Source organism: Podarcis pityusensis, assembly GCF_964106645.2.
Source record: "Podarcis pityusensis genome assembly, chromosome: 3".
NCBI lineage: Eukaryota > Metazoa > Chordata > Lepidosauria > Squamata > Lacertidae > Podarcis > Podarcis pityusensis.
Window position 1 is genome coordinate 68,696,012 of NC_138026.1, and position 20,873 is coordinate 68,716,884.

Genomic DNA, 20,873 nt, shown 5'->3' on the forward strand with positions numbered 1-20,873 from the left:
GCAATATATTTCATTAGCTTACAAAATATGGACATTAGTGCTTAACTATTCTCTCTATGTGCTAAATTAGGTTTATTCTTTCAGGCTTTGAAATGTGAGAAGCTTGCACCTTTCAGATTTAACCTCTCTGATCTATTTTTTGTTGTGGCACTACATCACATAAAAGTGCTAGGCATTGTTCAGTGACTAAAATCTAAAACAGGCCCTGCTTGTGGATTTACTCTTATGTTCACTTTTTGCCTAAAAATAACTTGGCTAGTAAAGGGTGTGTTTCAATTTTAAGCCTGTACTTTTTGTCATCTTAGATTCCCAGTGCTTCCAGTTGCAGACATGAGATGGGTTGTAACTGCATGCGCATGATTAGTATTTAACCCAGTATCTCAACATTGTATTTAGATGCTTGCTTATTTACTCACAACAAATCACATTTCTGCATAAAGGTGTTTATTCTTGTTACTCCATGTCTTGCCAGTGCATGGGCTCTTGTGTAATTACTCTTAACACTGTCCGTTCAGCACCCCAACCCTTGACTATAGCTTCTTTGATTCATAGAGCTGACTTATTCTCTGGATGCGGCCTGAGATTGTATTTGATCCAGCAGGTCAGAGGTCCTATATACCATTTCAAGCATGGCTTGGTTCCCAACCACTCTTCCATAATGGGGACTTGTTAGAAAGGGTATCCAGGTGCGCTAAGATGAAACAGCAAGGTCTCGGGGAAGCAGGGTATACTGCAGTCTTGGTGAGCAGGCTCAACCTGCTTAAGAGTGGGAAACCTCTTCACACAGTGGTGCCGCAATAAAACTGTTGGCACATTTGCATAAGCAGGGTCTGCTTTCAGATTGGATGGGAAACTACATGTTGAGATTCCTCCATGGGGGGGGGGGGTTGGACTAAAAGACCCTTGTGGTCCCTTCCATCTCCAGTTCCATGAATCCGTGATTCTATCATTTTACTGTATGGCAAGGAGCTGTATCAGCCGCCGCCACCCCACCCCCGTCCCTTGCGTCTTTGGCAAGGAGGTATATTGGCATCTCTGAAGCCAGGAGAGACCATGGACCAGAAACTCCAAAAGTTTGCTTTTTGTCACCTTTTGTGCTCCACCAATGACTTCCTCTGCAGCCATCGGGGCTGAGCCTGCTCTGCTGCTCCCCTCCCCTCCCCCTCCCACTGTGTCATCAGTCTGTCTTCCTGCCTCCACTTGCTGCTTTCACTTTTGTCTCCTTCCTCCTTTCTTTCCTTCCTTTTTCCTCCTCCTGCAAGGGGCTTCCTTAGGGCTGCTGCGTCGGTCCACCCCAGTGACCGGATTCCTCCACTGAGATGCCCAGAGGAGCCTGCACCCCTCACCCGGCCACCCAGAGCAGCGTAGGAGTGGCCAGAGGAACACACAGATGGATGAGCAGGATCTTGAACACTCTGAGCCAGAGTGGAGAGGCACGATCTTTTCAGCCCCCTGAGGTTGCACCGAAAGTGCATTTATGATATGTTCTAGAGGTGTCACAAGTTATTGAGCAGGATGATCTTCTAGACAAACATCACTGCTTCACTTCTGTAAGCAGAATTGGGGGGCAGCAAAGCCAGTGATGGCCCAGCCACCCTGATTCTGCTTGCACCCCGCTTGCCAGCCTAACCTGGTTCCCAAGGGGGATATCTATCTATCTATCTATCTATCTATCTATCTATCTATCTATCTAAAATAATATATCTCTTGATTTTAACAAAACGTCTAAGCCAGGTATGTCCAAACTGTGTTTTGGGGGCCTAATTCGGCCCACCAGTCGGTTTAATCCGGCCCCTGTGGCAGTTTATTTCCTAAAGTAAAATCCTAAAAAAAGGTCAACAACTTTTGTTGGGCCCCATGGCCCTTTACTTCACCATATCTGGCCCTCTTTGAAAAAAGTTTGGACACCACTGGACTCTAAACATTTTACAAAAAGAACGAAACATAAGCTTAACTTTGTGGTCAGGACACTATAGTAGGTAAGTAATGGCTCTGGCAATCCAGTGGTGGCAACTGTTTCTTGAGTGACTTCTTTACCTGTGCAGGTTTGAAATGGAAGAAAATGTTACCAGCATATGGAACTATAACTTTCATAATATTTGGCAGAAAATGCTAGTGCTATTTTCCATCTAGGAAGTTTGAGAGTTGTAGATCACTCCACAGTGATCACAGGAAGAAGACAATACTGAAGTATTAGTGCACAATGCATTCAGTTTTTTAAAACAACAACAACAACATAGGGAAAGGAAACATCCAGAAAGGAGCAGTTGGCTGCAGGAACTGTCACTGCCCGATACCCCCAGTGGAAGATTTGCCCCCTTGGGAGCTGGGATAGGTTAGTGGTTGATAACAATGGAGATTGGGCCCCTTACAGCCGCTCAGGACTGGCCCAAGTCATTTGGCACCTTAGGCAAATCACACAATGGCGTCCCTCCTGCAAAGGTAGAAGGGGTGAATGAATAACTACATTGGGAACAGGCAAGGAGAAATCAAATCAATCTTACCTAATGGTTCAAATGGGAATCAAAGGCCATGGGGGTGGGGGTGGGCCCACTCTGAATCATGCTGGACGGCTGCACACACTAGGCAGGCAAGGCATTCCTTGGAGACTGCATCTGCTGCCCCTGTGGATCCTGCCACCCAAGGTGGTCACCTCACATTGCCTCCTGGGTGAGCAAGCCCTGGAATAGACGTTGAAATCGCCCTCAAGGGATTGTGGCTGGGTTGATAGAAGGAATCTGATTTATTTTGGTTGGTGGGCATGAACATTTGTAGTCTCTTTTTCCCATGCTATTTTAGTGTGCTCTGCTGTTAGGATTGCAGTGAAACAGTTAGGAAATTTGTTTTAGATTTTAACAAATTACAAAGAGGCTACTATTTGAGACTCAATAAATATATGTATCTTTATTCTTTGATGACTGGTTCATTAGATGACCAGTGCTTTGAAACACCTTTCAGTCAATGCTTACACACACACACACACACACACACACACACACACACATATATATAAGCACTAATTGGAGGTGTTTAGTAGGTCTCTGAGAACAGCAGATCCCATGGTTTCTCTCAATGGAATGAGTTGAAGGACGATACAAGTTATTTTTATTTTTGTCTAGGAAGGAACTATAAAGGAGGGCAATACTACTTGCTGTGTAATTTCCCCATTCTTTTGATTTCTCGTGAGATTCTTTCTAGATCATTGCAGTCTACAGTGCAGTCAACTCTGTGAGTGTACTTTACCAAGAAAAATAAAATCCCCCTTCCAGTTGATGAATATTGTGGTACAGTCCACCTCATAACCTTCCTGGATATTTTTATAATTTATCATCAGCTGACACAGCCTGGGTAGAATATTCTTACCGCTCCCTCTGGCTGCTGGAAGTCTGAAATTACATCTTTGTCTTTGAAGTCAGGCACACTGTTAACGTTGCTATAGAGACAAGGCGGGTAATGGCCTCCACAGAGAGGAGATTGGTATTTAGCGTTTGAATGCTGCTGTACACAAGGCCTTGATTTTTAGAGTGGTTACTGAACTATCCCCTTTTAGTAAATGTTTAAAAATTACATTTTTACACGGTCTTACCAGATTAATAGTCATGGTTTATTTCATTTTAACTGCAAGGATAAAAGCATTATTCCATTAAATGGGGTGCTTTTTCCCCTCCTTTGGTTTATGCATTATTAACACAAGCTTTCTTGTTTTGCTTGTAACATTTTATAGGCTTTTTCAAACATGCAGTCTGATTTGCTCTGCTGCTCTTTTATTTTCAGAGCTTAACTCTTTCTGCTCACAATCGTTCCCCTAGGAATGGAGGAGTCCATCTTTGAACAGAATCAGGATGCTTTTGAAAATGTATTTAAAACTTAACTGTAGTTTGATTTTGAAAGAACTATGGAAAAAGGTGTCCATGAGTCTTATTTTTTGGCCTTGAACCTCCTCTAGTGCTAATGAAACCTACATTCTGTCTCTGACTTCTGTAGGAGCTGGGATTGAAGTCAGTCTGCATTTTGTCTCTTGGCTTTACATCTGTATTACATGTGTCTGTCTTTTCTCCTTGGAGAACTTGACCATTGTAATTCAGTTTTAATAAATGTAATATGTAAATTATATACTTCATTTAATTAATTTATTAGATTTATATACTGCCCTTTATCATAAATAAAAATATCAAGACAAGACTTGTTCTGTAGATATTTTTCTCTGACCACATTGCAAACTGTTGGGTGGTAAGAGAAGGAAGAAGGTTGCAAAACACATCCATCTGGCAGGCATCAATTTCCTCTACTATAGTTTTTCTTTGCTCTATTGAAAAAAAGTAAAGTCTCCTAAATTAAGATGGCTAAGAATATTCTAAACCCTTGCATAATACTTCTGTGTGTGTATTGTTCAGTGTTGTTTAGAGACCGGCAGTGCTAAATTCAGTGCAACAAGTATTTCAAAGAAGTAGGTACAGAAAGTAAGTGGCTGCAAACTTTGCTTTTTATTATTATTAATAAACCATAATAAAAACACTCTAGGGGGAATTGCAATACAGACTTCAACATTCTATGATTTTTTTTTTATCATGCTGTCCCTGCACAGGCTTGCAGGCCCTAAGACTTCACAGGAAGTGAGACTGGGACATAGATTCATTTCACATTAAACAAAGACAACCAAAATTAGCTAAGTTTAACATCTTTTGTTACCAGCTCATTACACGAGCTTCTGATTTCTCTTAACTTGTAATGTGTGACAGTTATCTACTACATTTGTATCCTACTCTTCTTCCAAGGACCTCAGAGTGGCAGACATGAATCATAACCTCCTAGAGACCTTGTAAGATTGACTTTCCTGGAAGATAATAACATGTCCAAGGTCTTCTTTCATAATATTGGCTTTCACAGGTGAATGGAACACCTTGCAGTTCCAACAACTTTTAAAGATCCTCTACTTCCCAACTGTCCCTCCATTCCTCCATCTATTAGCAACTTATTCTTAAGCAGAAGAAGGAAGTACCAAGCCAGTGGATGGAACTGAGAGACACTTGGAAGGAGAGTCATATGTCAGAAACATAAAGAACCACGTGGAGTCTTCTCACCACGCAAGGGCTCTTGTGTAAGCTGGTTCATGGTTTAGAAGAGGCTTGAACCGTGATATCCCTGGCCCAAAGCCAGCACTCCATCCACTACCTCCTGCTGGCTGAGAATGCCTCCTCTTGGTTGCCGCTCACCCTCTCCACATTAATATATTATAGGAACTCTTCAGTGAGCCCATGGTTACAGTTGTGTTCAGTTTCCTTCGTAAAGCAAATTATGAATTTTCAAGTTAAACCACATTCATGACTACTTCACAGACAAGGACCTCTTTCAGAAAACCTTTCTTTAAAGCCATCTGATGGAGCCCTTATCAAATGTTATTTTCCTCCCCTCCTTCTTTCTCCTTTTCTCTCTTTCCCCCCATCCCTTTTATTTGTTCTCTGCCTTGCCTTTGTTCTCTGCCTTTGCTTACACCTCCTTTAGCAACCACCTAAAGAATGTTTGGGAGGCCGTCCACATACTTTGGCAACTGTGGGAATAACCCATGACTTCCAGATTGTAAGAGGGTCCATGGTAGAATGGAACTTTCTGCACAATAAGCACATGCAGCCAACGCCTAATTTCCCGTATTCAGTATGTTCTCAACCATGCACACACACATCATGCCGAACCTGGCAGTGACCCAAAAATGTCCCAAAGGTGGTAGAACCGGGGGGGGGGGGGTGTTTGCAGGCTTTTTCAATGGTGTTTCAAATATACGCAATCTCACTTAAATGTGTGGTGCCTTGGAACGTAACTCTCACGTAAATGGGGGATTGACTGTATATGTATATCATTTCTCTTTCCAGTTTAAGTTCTCATCGTAGGAATTCGGGGACAAAATGACATGGTTTCTGTAATATCAGTACACTTTTTGCTGTACTGGACAAAGACAATTGAATGCTTAGCATAACTTGGTTAGGCTGTCATTAGGTATAGCAGAACTCCCAGAGTACCCTCCCAACTATCTTAAAAACAGTAGTCAATAAAAGCATATGAGAGAATACTATTCTATTTATAGTGTTCTGCACATCTATTTTCTTGGAGTAAAATGGATAGAATACCAGTAGACCAGCAAAACATTAACAGGATGGGAGTCCAGATGGTGTTTCCATGCATAATCCATATCCAGGCAGCACTAAAATCTTGTCTGTACTGAGGATTAGTCCCAGTTTTGAGCTCTGGTAGCCAGCAGAATCTCTTGCCACAGTCTGTTGCGAAACCTTAGTGAATGAAAGCCACATTTTGCTCTTGTGAATTTTAGCTCTTTTCCATGCTTGTTTAAGTTTTCAGCAATTGCTGCTCACAAATTGTAGAAATTGGAGCTAATGCTAAACTAGTTATATGCAATAAAACACTAAACAGTCATACGTACTGTGTATTCTGATTAGCGGCAGCTGTCCAAGGTCTCAAGCAGTAATTTTTCCCAGTCTTGCTACTTGAGATCTCTGAACTGGCTGTGCTAGGGATTCAATCTAGGACCTTCTGTGTGCAAAGTGTTTGATCTGGCAGTATGTTAAAGATGAACCAATAATGGAAAAGGTTACGGCTATGTTGCTGCAAATTTAAACCATCTTGTAAGTGTTCCTGATAGATGAGTTGCTTCAGTGACAACATACAACCCAAGAGACAAAGATACGTGCCCCAGTCTCCTATTGTGCTGTTACACAAATTTTAAGACCTTCTCTCTAGTTGTCTGTTTTTCATTGTTATATAAATGCTTCAGCTTCAATTTATTTTTGTATAAATGAGCCTCATTATACAAGTTGCTGCTTAAGTTTCCATTGAAACCAAGTGTATAAGGTATGTTTGGGTTTGGAAAATGGCCAAAACATCAAGTTCAGCAGAAGAAATAATTTATTATGGCACCAATTTGACCAGATATGGACTCCCAGAATGTAGCCACTTTTTTGAGGTCCTGCCATGTGCTGCCATAACTCTAGCAATGTGCACCCCCTCTAACAAGTTGGGGGATGAGTGGAACTGATATGGGCTAGTCTGGCTGGTGTTAATGGGTCAGTTTTGCAGAATTCCTCTATTTCAGCAGGCATTTTAAATAAGTTTTCTGTTTGTATAATTAATTTTAATTTACTTTATTCACAATACGCTTTTTAAAATGTTTATATGCATGCAGAATCGGTGGTTAAGTGGCGTTTAAATAGTTGAAATAAATATTTTGAATTATGCTATTCACATTTGTATTTGCACGTTCAGAGCCCATGAGCTGTGTTATATGAATCAATTGTGCATGAACTGATTGGAAGAGGCAATTTGCTCAGCATCTCACAATGACAAAGCACACATTTAGTCACCTTTAGAATCTCCCCAGATGACCTTGCACTTCAGTATTCAGATCTGTTTATCTTTTATGCCTGTCCTTCTCTATATATATCATTGGCTGATGTCTTCTGATGTCATAGTGTGAGGTTTTACATGCAGAGGTGTTATGACTTCTCGGGTTGCCATTGCTTTACCTGCTTATATAATTGCACAGAATCTGGATAGTCCTGAGCCCAGGCATGTAAGTGCAAAGGAGGACTTGGGAGAGCTTAAAATTGGCATTATTATATCCATGAAAAACCTTAGTTAAACTGCACTTCTTAGGGACTTCCGGGTTGGCGCCATCGCCGAATGGCGGACTCCCTCCGAGCTCCGGAGGGAGCCTGCTCGGCAGGGGCTGGGTCCTACCGCACCGGCGATGCGGGGACCCTTAAAAACCACGGCCACGAGGGCCGTGGACATGGAGACTCGGCTGGCACCGTTAGCGCCCTCCCGACTCGTGAAGGAGCCTTTTTAAAGGCTACGGATCGGGTGCCGGGGAGAAGCGTGGTGCTTTGAGTCCTCTGCTATCCCTGCCGAGCGCAGCCGCATGCCATCCGGCGGAGAGCGCTGACTTCTTCCATTGAAAATTCGGACTTTTTAACAACAACCCGTGAGTAATTTGGAAACTGGGTTAAAAGGAGGAAAAAAAAAAGAATTTCCTTTCGATTTGGACACGAGCGGGGGGGGATCCAAAAAGGAAGTCAGTCCCCCCCCCCTATTGTAAACCTTCTAAGACAAGGACGGGGAAACCAAGGTCCAAAAAGATTTGTATTGCTGATAAAAACTAAGAATTCCACGATGGGAAATTATAAGAACTGTGCTGGAGGACGAATTGAGGGAGAAGAAACGTAACCCCCCCCCCCCCTGGGAACCGGGGTGATTGAAGAGAGAGCCTGGTGAAAAGAGTCGGAGATTTTGACAGCTGTCAAAGTAGCTGTCAAAGTCGGAAAGCAGAGAGGATTTTATTATGAGAACTTTGCTGGCTAAATTTGTTACAATTTGCTACAACTTTTTAAAACTTGGATACAAAATGGCGAAAACATGGATAACAATCGGACTTTTGGACTAGAGAAAACAAAGTTACAACAATCCCCCTAGAGGAGTTTCGGGACATTACAAAGATGGTCGTAAGTGGAAAAATACCATTGGAATTTTATAGAACTGGTTATCTTCTGGGAAAGCTGCAAAACGGAAATAATATTTTGTCTACAGGGTGTACAGCTAAAGGAGACAATAGAATTTTCTATTGAAGAAAGGAAGGGACTGAACGCAAGTTTTTGTTCCTGAATAACAATAATCCCTGCAGACTTACTAAGCTTCTGAATTAGAACGTTTCAGCAGCGGAACAAGAGGAAACTGGACTACAATTTGGAAAGAACAATGGGGGGAGCTTTATTAAAGATCTGAAGCTAAGTGTTTTAAAAAAATAATTATGAAAGGAAAAAAACAAAAAAAAAAAAAACCAGCAAGGAGTTGGGGGAAAATAGGCGATTTATGGATTGTAAGAATTCCAGGCGGATAACATGGTTTGGTGGTCAGGGGGAAATTAAACCGGGGACAGAGGGGGAGAACTAAAATCCAAAGGCTTGTCAATTTCTTTTTTTGAACTGCTTTTGTTTCATCTATTATATCTTTTATTTCTTATTTCTGATATTTCTATTATGTGGGGTGTCTTTATTATTAAAAAAAAAGGGAAATTGTGGAATAAAAATGGGGTGGGCCCTGGGAAAGAAATTTTTGGCTTTTTATTAAGGGTATTGATGAGGAGTGTAGAAATTTTAAATTCGAACAATGGTCTAAACAAATTAAGTTTTTAATCAGAATTGAGAGCTTGTGGAGCCAACATTATGAAACAGGAATATGATAGGGGTGGGGGAAGGGGGGAGTCCCAGAAAGTGGATATATGAAAATAAGGTTCTGAATGTATTTTAACTTTTTACTTTATGTATTTTTGAAAATTTTAATAAACATTATTTAAAAAAAAATAAAAATAAACTGCACTTCTTAAATATGGTTTGGACATCCATGGTTAATGAAATCAGGTCGAGTAGTTTTCAGAACCTTTCAATGGAGAAAAATGGAAATATATAATGATTTTAAGGTATTAATGCATTTGGTTATGTTATTTACATAATAATTTTAAGGTTTACTATAGGCATCAAAGGGACCTTTTAATGTATCTTGATGTAATCAGAAATCTATTTCATTAAATGCTGATTTAAAAACAACAACACCAAATATAGCATATAATAAATGCTTGGTTTCAAAATCAAAATTTCACTAATATTGCTGGTCTTCTTTTTGGTCTTTATTTTGGTGCTTATTTTAACAAAAGCATTTAAAGTCTGTCATCTGTTTTTCTTTTGAGTGTCAATTTCCATGGCAGGACTGTAGTAAAATTATGTAGGCTTTATTTAGTAGAGTGAAGGGAGTTAGAACATTGATATCTCTTCCTTTTATGTTTGGCTTGGTTTTATGTATCAAAAAAGCAGCTGTCTCTAGGAGAAAACCTCAAATTAGGATGAAGTGGGTAAGCAGTTAGAATTCAGCAGCAGCTTTGTGCAAAGTGAGTCTAGTGCATAATAATTTTACACTGGGAGAGGTATGACTGGGTTCTGTGAATAATTTGATTACTAAAATGCATTTACTCTTAGGTTCTGTTTTAAATGTTTTTTTAATTGGTCATTCAGAATTTTTTTGAAAGAGATACTACACAACAGTCCTGCTTTTTAAAAAGACTTGTTAAGCTTCTTTCCAACACTTTTTTTTTTTATCCTGTGGAACATATACCTTTTGGCAAATGTGATTTGTTGCTGGGTATTGTATGAAACAGCAGTGTGTTACACAATGACTAAACAATATAAAGTGATATTTTGAATCTCTTCCCACCCCTCTCATTTCAAAGTGTCCAAAATTCCTATTTTCTTATCATGAATAAGGCCACAGCTTGGAATAAGTTCTATGTTTTCTTCTTCCAGTGGTGTAGCTTCAAAGGCATGGCATAAAAATTTCCAAGTGCATTCAGTCTGGTCATAACAGTAGTATTTTACAACTTTCATAATCTGTTTTATTTCTAATCTGTTTCCGAAGGTGCAGTTGAATTTCTATAGGAATCAATTTTACTTTTAATTACTAAAGTAATTTTTTGAACAGCAACTTCCAGCAGCATTCTGTGGAACTTTCTTGGTTTTAGCACTTAAATGAGGCTTCTTCTTTCTGGAGACAACAGAGAAAGCTGTTTTGAAAATTACCAGCCCCCTACTTGGGAACTTTTATCCTTTAAAAGAGCTGACAAAATCTGAAGTTCTAGTCAAGGCAGCCTTGCAGGGGAGCATTGTATGCACAGCAGGACTTCTGAGACCCTTGTTTATGAAAACAGCCCTTTGCACTGCCTTTGAAATTCCAGGGGTCTTCAGAAATGATGCTGCTGTTGAAGGATTTGTTGTTGGGGCGGGGAGAAATGAGAAATCCTTGTGTGCAAATACACATGCAAGAAACTTACTGTATCAGGCCCTGAGCCTAAGTATTTTTCTAGTAATTAACAGTACTATGGGTAGTTGCACATAAATGAAGCTGTAGGCTTAGTTGCCAGGTTTATGACTATGATAGGGAGATTGTTAATTACATTCATTTAAAATATGTAGATTGTCTGTGGCTGTCCGGGTTATGATGCATTACTGATGTGGCTTGTAGTCCTGTTCAAGTTGTTCTTCCTTGCTCTAAGCTTTTCTTCCAAATGTGTACATTTTATGTGATTGAATGAGATTCAGTTGCAAACTAGATATAGTATAGCTTTGACGTATTTTTTTTAAATTAAAAACATGAAAGTTAAAGTTGCTTAGAAACCTGAAGTGGAAGACAAATGTTGGGAATCATTCATAATCGTGGCAAACTGAACACATTTAATGCAGCTGAATTGTCTGTGGATGTTAATGAAATGGTGTGTAAACTCAAGACCCTTGGGGAACTTCTAAAAATGTTTATAAGTCACACTAAAGCTGCAGTCCTGTGCCCACTTAGTCCCAAGTAATTCCCACTGAAATTAGTGGGATTTACTTCCAGGAAAATGTAGCTAGAATTTTGCTCTACATCCTTGTTATATAATCTATAATATAGATAGTGACTTGTTTAGCTTTCTCTATGATTGGTTAAAAAGAATAAAAATTGTAAGCTTTTGTAAATATGAATGCTACCATTCATTATTGTAAACAGAGTTCCAGCTCTGAATTATTACTGATTAACAACATTTATTATTATGGCAAGTAGTATTACCACTAAGAGTAAACATAAAGGGTGGAGGTGAGCAGCATTACAACATTAGCTTTTAAGACTTCAGTGACAATGAATTCTCGTTTTCACCACTTTAAAAAAATAAATCTTGGTCTGATTTGTGTTTGTTTGCTTTTGACTGGTCAATTTTGAATATTAGATATAACAAGGCTTTACACTTAAGTTTTCACAAAAAGCCTGCTAAAGCCAGTAGCATTGGACTTTCTGATTACATTTACTTTGCTAACTCCCAATGGCCTTTTTCGATTAGTGGGAGGTGTTGCACCCCACCCCCTCTGATGATTCGTATATTTTTGCTTGACATATTTTGTGTTTGTCTACATTTTTAAAAATAAACATTCCAGTTGAAAACGGAATTCAGTAAACCTGTTTCCCTGCCTGTAGGAGGCTTACTGGGAAACCCGTATTAGAACCTAAAAGGTTATCTGTCGGTCGGAGGAAGGAAACAGAGATCAACCACAGTCAAGTCAGAGCAATGTGGCTATTAAGCCTGATGTTTATTACTGCTGTTGCAACAGGGTGCTCACTTACCCCACACAGGAGGAAGGAGGAACCCAGAACAATGGTGTACAAGCCCTTATATGTTTTGAACTTGCCCACCCTGTAGCTCAAGACCACCCCCCAAAAACATGATACATACATCACAGAAGGAGGTGGGCTACAGCAGAAACACATCACAGGGGGGTGGTCTACAACAGAAATCCCGTCTGGCAGGATACTGATAATGGTCACATGATTGCTTTACCTGGGCAGCCTAGCCATTCCTTTTGAGATTCTAAATACTTATTTCCTGAATCCAGGTCACAGGCTCACCCTATTCATACACAATATGCCCTTAAGACAGGATTTGTGAGCAAAGAGACAATGGGGAGGTTTTCCCATTTCCTTCCTCACTTCAGAGAATATTTGAGGTGGCTGGAAGAGTCAAAATGGCTTCAGAATTGCTCTCCTGTACTATTTCAGACATGTGGTTTATATACTTGCGTATGTGTTTGCCTTGTACATTTATGAACATATGATTTATATATATGTGAGACCTTAGAATTCCTATAACACAATCTAGCATAATTTCAAAGTGAAAACCAAGTTATTTCTTCTCCTTCTAAGAGCTTGGATTCTGAGATGCCTTCTACATATGCTGGGCTCCTTTTATTTACAGAAGGGCCTTTGATACAGAGGAGACTGTTGCCTAGTAGAAGGGAGAAGGCATTTTCACTGTTTCCCTGACAGCCCCCTGTGATGATACCTGCACTGTTGAAGAGGATTCCCCCAACACTCCAGAGCAAATTTTCAGGAAGAGGGGGAGTCATAGCAGCTGCACAAGAATGGGTAAATTGGCAAAACATTCCTATTCCCTGCTTTGCATCGGTGGGAGGAGTTCCGCTCACAGCTTCTTGGGTTGCAAGCCAGTATCTTATTTTATTCATAATAGAAATGCAGTGATGAGAACAGAAGGCAAGATCTGAAGTGTGGTAGAAAAACAATTGTATACAGGTTTGCAAGGTGCTGCGTTCTGTTTAGTTCTTGCTGTAATCCCACAGCTCTATAAACAACTTCCCCAATTAAAAAAAAGAAGAGAAAGGAGAGCGGGGAGAGAATCTGTATTTTGCTAGTCTTGTGCATCATCCAGTTGTTTTAGTACTGATAAAGTTTCACTCATCTCAGTAGGTCAAGCTGATACCAGTTTGACTTTAAAGGGCTTAATTTGGGCAGGATCACATCCATTGGTTTAAAGGGCTAGGAATCAGCTTATATGTTTTATGTAATATTTAAAGTGTTCTTAATAAAACAGTTAATATCTAACAGTATCCGTTTTCTTATTTATAGAGTGATACGTTTCTCACAGTATCCAATATCCCCTATGGGCCCATAACAAAGAATCAGCTGCTTAACAGTGTAAATGCAGTATGGACACTTGTTAGTGTTGGCTGCCAAGGATAGAAAATAATTTTTATCTCTATCTATCTATCTATCTATCTATCTATCTATCTATCTGCAGTTCTTGCTTTTAAAAACAGAGCACAGTCCACTATGTGTTGGGGAGGGAATCCCCATAGGGCTCAATTAATCCCTTTTGCTTCCCTCCCTCCTCCCGTCTGTTCATAACCAGGCACACACACAGTAACACACAGCGTCATTATTATTCCCCACATTTATTTATTTAAAACCTTTATATGCCACCCATCGTCAAAATTTATTCCAGGGCTGTATAGAACAATATCACATGATACGTTGAGCTGCCTCTTCTCCCCAAGATGTACATTATCAAATAATGCAAATGTTGCCTCTGGTTGCCTTGAAGACATTTCTTTGCTAGTATCTAGCCCCGTTTATGTGTTAGTCTACAGTCAATTCAAATTGTGTGGGGAAGAGAGCAGGGCCATGCACACCAACCCACCCTCTGCCATTGCGTCTGCTATCAGTACTGCCCTCACACTATCCATTCCTTGGGGACATGTCTGCAGAGGGGAAACCTGTCAAACCGTTTTCTGTGACCAACTACTCTGCAAACACAAGTTAATAGGTCTCTCTTCATCTTCACATACATTTAAAATAAAATTTAAAAATCAACAAGTTCTTTTTCAGCACCCGTGTTTACAGCTATCTATGCTTGATTCACTACATGAGATGGTGGAAAACAAGATCATATACATATCGCTGTAGTGTAGCGTAGGGAGAATTAAGACATATGAGGTAGCTTTCAACGAAATAGTTGCACTAGCGCAAGCATCAGCACTACCTCAACAGAATTCCTCCCTCCTCCACTTGCCCACCCCAAATCTGCTCTGGAGGGTTGGGGAAACCTCCAAAACAGATTTAGGGGGGGCACGGGGTGAGATTATTCTGTTGTGCAGCACTGATGGAACGATCTACTTAAAGCGATGTTGAATACAACCCATAGATTATGCATGCTTCTGTCTCTTTATTAAACTTTCACTATATCTTTAATCTTATCAAAGACAGGCTGTGCATTTTGGAGGGCACATCAGAGGACTCTTGAATAAAACAGCTTTCCACACGCCACCCTCTTGTTTTGTTTCCATAAACTCTTCCCTCAAAGGGAAACAGTCACTGATTCTGCATGCTCCCTTGCATATTTGTAGAATACGGTATTTCTTAATATGTGATGCTGTGTTGCCATGGACTCAGCTGCATGGTTTATTAACTCATGTTGTGATCTTTGACTCTCCAGCCTTGTGTATGTACAGCCTGCATTTGGTGTGACACCAGGGGCATGTGTGTGGCTCTGATGGGTGCCATACGTCTGCTGAATCAGCCTTTTCTCTTCCTCAAGATTAGAAAAGCAGGTGTTAAGTCTCATTTTGAGAATTTATTGTTATCTGCCAGTGGCGCTTTAGAGACTGCTCTGCTTACCCATCAAATAGCCAAATGCAGGCTAATAGCATGTTCAGGCCATTGAAGCCTAAAATCCTTCTAATTCCTTCCCCTAATGAATAATCCCCAGTTTCTGTATGCGCTTAGACTGCGGAAGATCTAATTATGAGATACCTGGTGTAAGAAAAATTTAGTGCTGAAAATTAGAAAAAAGAATTTTTAAATAGTTAAAAGATTTGTATTTGCACAGTGGTTTGTTTATAAATCTGTATAAAAGTAAACATCCTTGGGATATTGATTGCCTAGGATGAAAAGAATTTTAAAATGTTTCTTCTTGATGGGTTAATCACTCATAGTTTATAGGGATGGATTGTCAGTTCTGCTTGAAGTCACTCATTTTCAACCCTTCAAGACCTTGTAAAGATGTGTTTGGTTAAGTAAATTAGTCAGAGTCAAAAACCACAATAAGTATGGTAGAATGAAGGCATGATTCTGGTATAGCTCTAATCTTGATTAGATTTCTTTTAAACTTTGAAAAATACAGAAAAGCAATCCAAGCACCACTGTGGCTGAAATCTTAAATTGTAATGAGCACTGGAGGACACAGAATGTGTTAATCTTCAAGCTGCATGATTATTTTGTGTTGTGAAAGGTTAGCTTTTCAATTGCAAGCCTTAATTACTTTTCAAATGAATATTTCATAACAGTTATTTTTTCATTGACTATACAACTGCACTGCTTATTTTATTTCTTATTTGGTAGACATCAGTTTTCAGCAGCTTTAAATTCATTTAATTCCCCCCCTCCCATCACTCCCACCACTGTTTCTGGCATCGAAGGATTAGAAAATATGCATAATATTTCCTGATGAGTGATTTGTACTATATGTTGAAATTTTTCAAAGCCATTTTCAATGCATTTTTGCACAAAGCTTCACAAATATTCTTACACAATTGACTGAAAACTATAAGGAGCACCACTAACAGTAACTAGTGAAATCTTGGTTCTGCTAGGGAATTTCATTGAACTAAAACGTACCACTGCTGCTGTCTAATATCCGTGTAGCATCAAGTGTGCAAGATTCTGCACACACCAAGAAATTTTCAGCTATTGTGGCTAGTGACATGTTATGCCCTTGGACTTTGGGCCTGAGCCCTAGGTATGCTTAAAGTAGCTGTTTGGACTCTTAAAACAGAATGGCCATTGTGTTGATAAAGAACATATTAATACAGAACATGAATATTCAAAACTCTGATCCCCAATCTCCCCCTGCCCCCATATTGGATAGGTGGCAAACCTTTGGACAATGACAGATCTATTGAAAGAGGCATTGTACACATTATACCTCCTAATGGTACAATCTGTCTTGGCTTGCTTTGTGTAGAACTGGTGTTGTTCTTTTGCCCTCTAATTCAAGATACTTTTTAAAAAATCAGGTGCAATAGTCATTTGTAGATTCAGCTTGTGTAGATGAAATCGTATGTTTTGAACAGTGTAAACACATACTTTTACATTTTCTTGGTGGGAAAAGCATTACATTTGACAACAGTGTAATTAAGGCTGCCTTACCATTCCCCAAATATTGATTAATGATGATGATGATGATGAAGAAGATGATGATGTCATCATTCAGTGTGCTGTTTGTAATTTCATGTTAGGTCTCCATTTATGCATAAGGTAGGTCCTTTCTAATAATTAATACCAACTACTACCACCACCAATGGTAGAAGGGAGCTCAATTGGCCATATATGTGATGTGTAAAATAAATTGTCATCATTTAAATCTGCTGTATATTAATTGAATTGACTGCTCACTAGTTCTGTCATTGACCTGGTTTACATGTCACACTCAGCCAAATGTTAACTTAGAGTGTGTCTCAGACATTTTGCTCCTCTCTGATCATGGTGCACTGAGCTAAGCCAAGGTTTAGATTAGGGGGTCATCTAAATCAGAATTTATGTGAAATTAAGCTTGCTTGCTTGCTTATGTATGTATGTATGTATGTATGTATGTATGTAGACAGCTTAAACACAAGCCCAGGTTTAGACAACACACTAAGCCAAATCTTGGCTTAGCTCAGCACAGTGCAGCAGCCCAATGGTCCAGTGAAGAGCAAAGTGGTTGTAAGTTTCTCTCTGCGAGCCACACACTTGTGCACCAACACTAAGCTATTACAGTGGTACCTCGGGTTAAGTACTTAATTCGTTCCGGAGGTCCGTTCTTAACCTGAAACTGTTCTTAACCTGAAGCACCACTTTAGCTAATGGGGCCTCCCGCTGCTGCTGCTGCCGCCGCACTGCCAGAGCACGATTTCTGTTCTCATCCTGAAGCAAAGTTCTTAACCCAAGGTACTATTTCTGGGTTAGCGGAGTCTGTAACCTGAAGCTTATGTAACCCGAGGTACCACTGTATATGAGAGTAAATTATTCACTTGTTCCACAGCATCTACCATTTTACATATTTGAATCACATTTCTTCTTAGCTGTTCATTCTGAGCTGGTGTACTACTCTTTTAAATATTTTATTCAATATGAGGGCTTTTGACGTATCAGATCATTTTAATTTTTTAACACTTAACTTTTTCCAGTTGTAACTTTTTGGCATGGGGTCTCTCTTATCTTCACAATACTGAAATGGGGTTGGGGAGAATGTGCCTACACTTAGCAAGGCCCAGAAAGTAGTGCATATCGAGCAGAAAAATAAAGGGGAGAAGCTGAAATTCACAGATAGGTTAGATGTAAACAGTCACTACGGATGACCCTGTGCTGTTAGGTAATAAGAAAGAGACACAAGACTTTGGTTCTCCTTTTCCCCAATGGGACTGGAACATTGCCATCACAGAGGAAAATGTGCATCGCTAGGTTGATCTGGTTTAGGCTGCACCTCGCTCCTTCAGAGCTATTGGTTACAGATGGGCCACAATGCAGCTTTAGGTCTGCAGCACAATCCTATACATACCTACTCAGAACTAGTAGTAACTTCAATTGAATCTACACAATTTTAGTTCCAGGCAAGTTGGTATAGTATTGCTGCCCGAGTAACCAGTTCAGTGCCCAATACTTTGTCATTTGGATTATTTTCTTAATGTTGCCTCACAGTTTGATGCAATCAAGGAATCTATGTGCACTGAAGTACATACAAAAATTTGTGTGTGTGCAAATAACTTTTATGTTTCTCATTATTCTAATACTATTGCTTCCTTCTTTGTGAACTATTTTAGGAGGGAGTGTTGTAAATCATTCAGTATGATGTGTAGATGTTTTTTGTCCACTTGCTTGAGTATAATAATTAAAATGGTTTCTAGAACAGGTCCTACAAATCCCCAAGGCACCCCACTCTCCATTACAATAATAGGCCAGTTTCAACCTGCCGATATTTCCTTTCTTTTATTTTCCTCCCAGTCACTAATTCTAAAAAAAAAAAGCTTTTATGCCAGTGCTAGGGAGCATTTACGGAATGTTTGATGTATTGGTAAGACAGCATGTTTTTCTGCTAAACTAATATAACTGGATAATTAAGTAGAGTCCTTTTGTGAGTTGATGCTCCTGCAACATATTAATAATCTTAAATAGAACCATAAAACTGGTGAATGATAATACGTTTAAAAAAATACAGTATAGAGTAGTGAAAAAAATCAAAAGATTTGACACCCCATTCCTGAAGACCTTCCATGGGAATCATTTGGGACTTGCTTCTAAATAAAGTGTTTAGGATCAGGTTGTCAGTATGCTTTGAGCAGTTTGGTTCAGCAGGTGCCTATGTCCTGGGGAAGCGCAGTCTGTTGTCCTGCTATTCAAAGATCTCTTTGTATGAAGAACCCTTTATTAAGTCTTTGATGCTCTTGGGCAAAGTGGATTTTAGCCCAAGGCGTGCCCTTAATATGTCGAGAAACTTGCTGTAGTGCCCTGTGTTGCCACGACAGCTTTTGAACCTCAAAGAATTTCCTAACGCTATAGAACTTGAAGAACAATAATGGTGAATGATTTTTCTTCATTCAGTATTTATATTCCATTTCCTTTCACACTAAAAAGAAAGTACTGAAAAGTTACATGAAGTGAATTCAAGTCAAAGGTGTTTAACATATGTGGAGGAAATGAAGCATAGATTCAAGCAGTGATCAATGAAGTATAGCATTGTATGATCATTATTGAGCAATAAAGCAGGGTAGGAATTATCACAAGAATGTATATGTCATTCATCATGCCTTTATTTAATATTTCTTTTTCTTGCTTTCTTTCTTTTTATTGTCTCCTGTGTTTTATAGTCTTTGATCCTATATACAAGAATCAGATTCCCTCCTCATTTCTCTGACACTTTCACCCATCGTTATACAATGTTGAGCTTCAAGCAGAATTCCAGGGGAAATCTATGCAGCACATACTTTAAAACCATTTGAATGGCCTTAAAATATCTTATGTGTTACCTGCATGCTTCAGTTTTTGCCTGAAATGTTCATTCCCCACATATATTATCAGAATGCTAGCAACTTTACCTGCTGAGAAACTAACTTACATTAAACACAATTTCATTAAAATCACAACATTACACTTTTAAATCCAGCTGAGCTTTTGTGCTTAATGCAGGTATGAAATGTGCTACAAAATAGAATCATTTGCTATATCAGGAGATGGAGAATTAGGCCTTCTAAATAGAGCTCTGAGGTTTTGCTCTGTATGTAACTGACGGGGAAATGGCTCTTTGGGCCTTTCTGTTTCATTATTTGCATAAAGATAACAAAGTCACCCGTAAATAGTATATTCCTAGTTTGGGCCATAATAGGAAGGTATGAGAGCTTCCCCTACACCTGCTGCATTGCTCTGCCCCTATTCCCGCATACAGTATTCACGCTGAGCCATAGATCACAGCACAGAAACTGAGACTTTACACACTTCCCCGAAGGTCATCAAAGTACCCAGCAAACACGTCTTCAAGCTCCTGTTACCCAAGAGCTGGAATAAGATGTGTTTTCAGTAAAACACATCCCAAAATTCATCTCCTTTTATTATCTTATTACTTCCCACCCCTAGAAACAGGATGCAGTTAACTTTTCAGTCCATTATATTTTTAGTACATGAGATTATTTAAACTCCAGGGCAGTTCACTGTTTGTAAAGTGTTATGAGATAATTTGATTAAATATGTGATATATGTATGTAAACTTAAGGACACAAGTCTACTAAATACGTATAGGGGCCTGGTTTACACATCATGTGAAGCCAAAAACCATGGGAGAGAAGATTGTGACGTCTTTGCTTCTCTCTGGTCATTCTGCTGCTGTGCTGTGCTGTGCTGAACTAAGCCATGGCTTGGCTTACTGTGCCATCTGAAACCAGACCCATGGCTACACTTTCCTCTCTGAGATCTCACACACTCACATGTTCTTACCTATATACAGTGGTACCTCGGGTTACAGATGCTTCAGGTTACATATGCTTCAGGTTACAGACTCCCCTAACCCAGAAATAGTACCTCAGGTTAAGAACTTTGCTTCAGGATGAGAACAGAAATCGTGCAGCAGCGGCAGCAGGAGGCCCCATTAGCTAAAGTGGTGCTTCAGGTTAAGAACAGTTTCAGGTTAAGAACAGACCTCCAGAACGAATTAAGTTCTTAACCCGAGGTACCACTGTAGTTTGGCTTAGTGTGACGTGTGAATGAGGCCACTGTAAATTCTGCAGGTTTCAGTGAAATAGATTAAAGTGAATGCTTAAGTCTTCTAAGAATTAAGGTTTAGCAGGTTCATGCTTTAGGTTAACCTAAGGACAGCCTTCAGGATCATGCCAGTGACCCATGTAGTGCGGTATAATCAGTGCTTTTTTTCCTGGGGGGACGCATACCTCGGGTTGAATGTGCTTTGGGATGAGCACATT

General features: G+C 39.7%; 1 protein-coding gene across 14 annotated transcripts in view; it reads left to right on the forward strand.

Annotated features, from left to right (window-relative positions):
• ARID1B (AT-rich interaction domain 1B) overlaps positions 1-20,873 on the forward strand; it is a 347,348-nt gene that overhangs the window by 108,966 nt on the left and 217,509 nt on the right. The window lies entirely within an intron of this gene.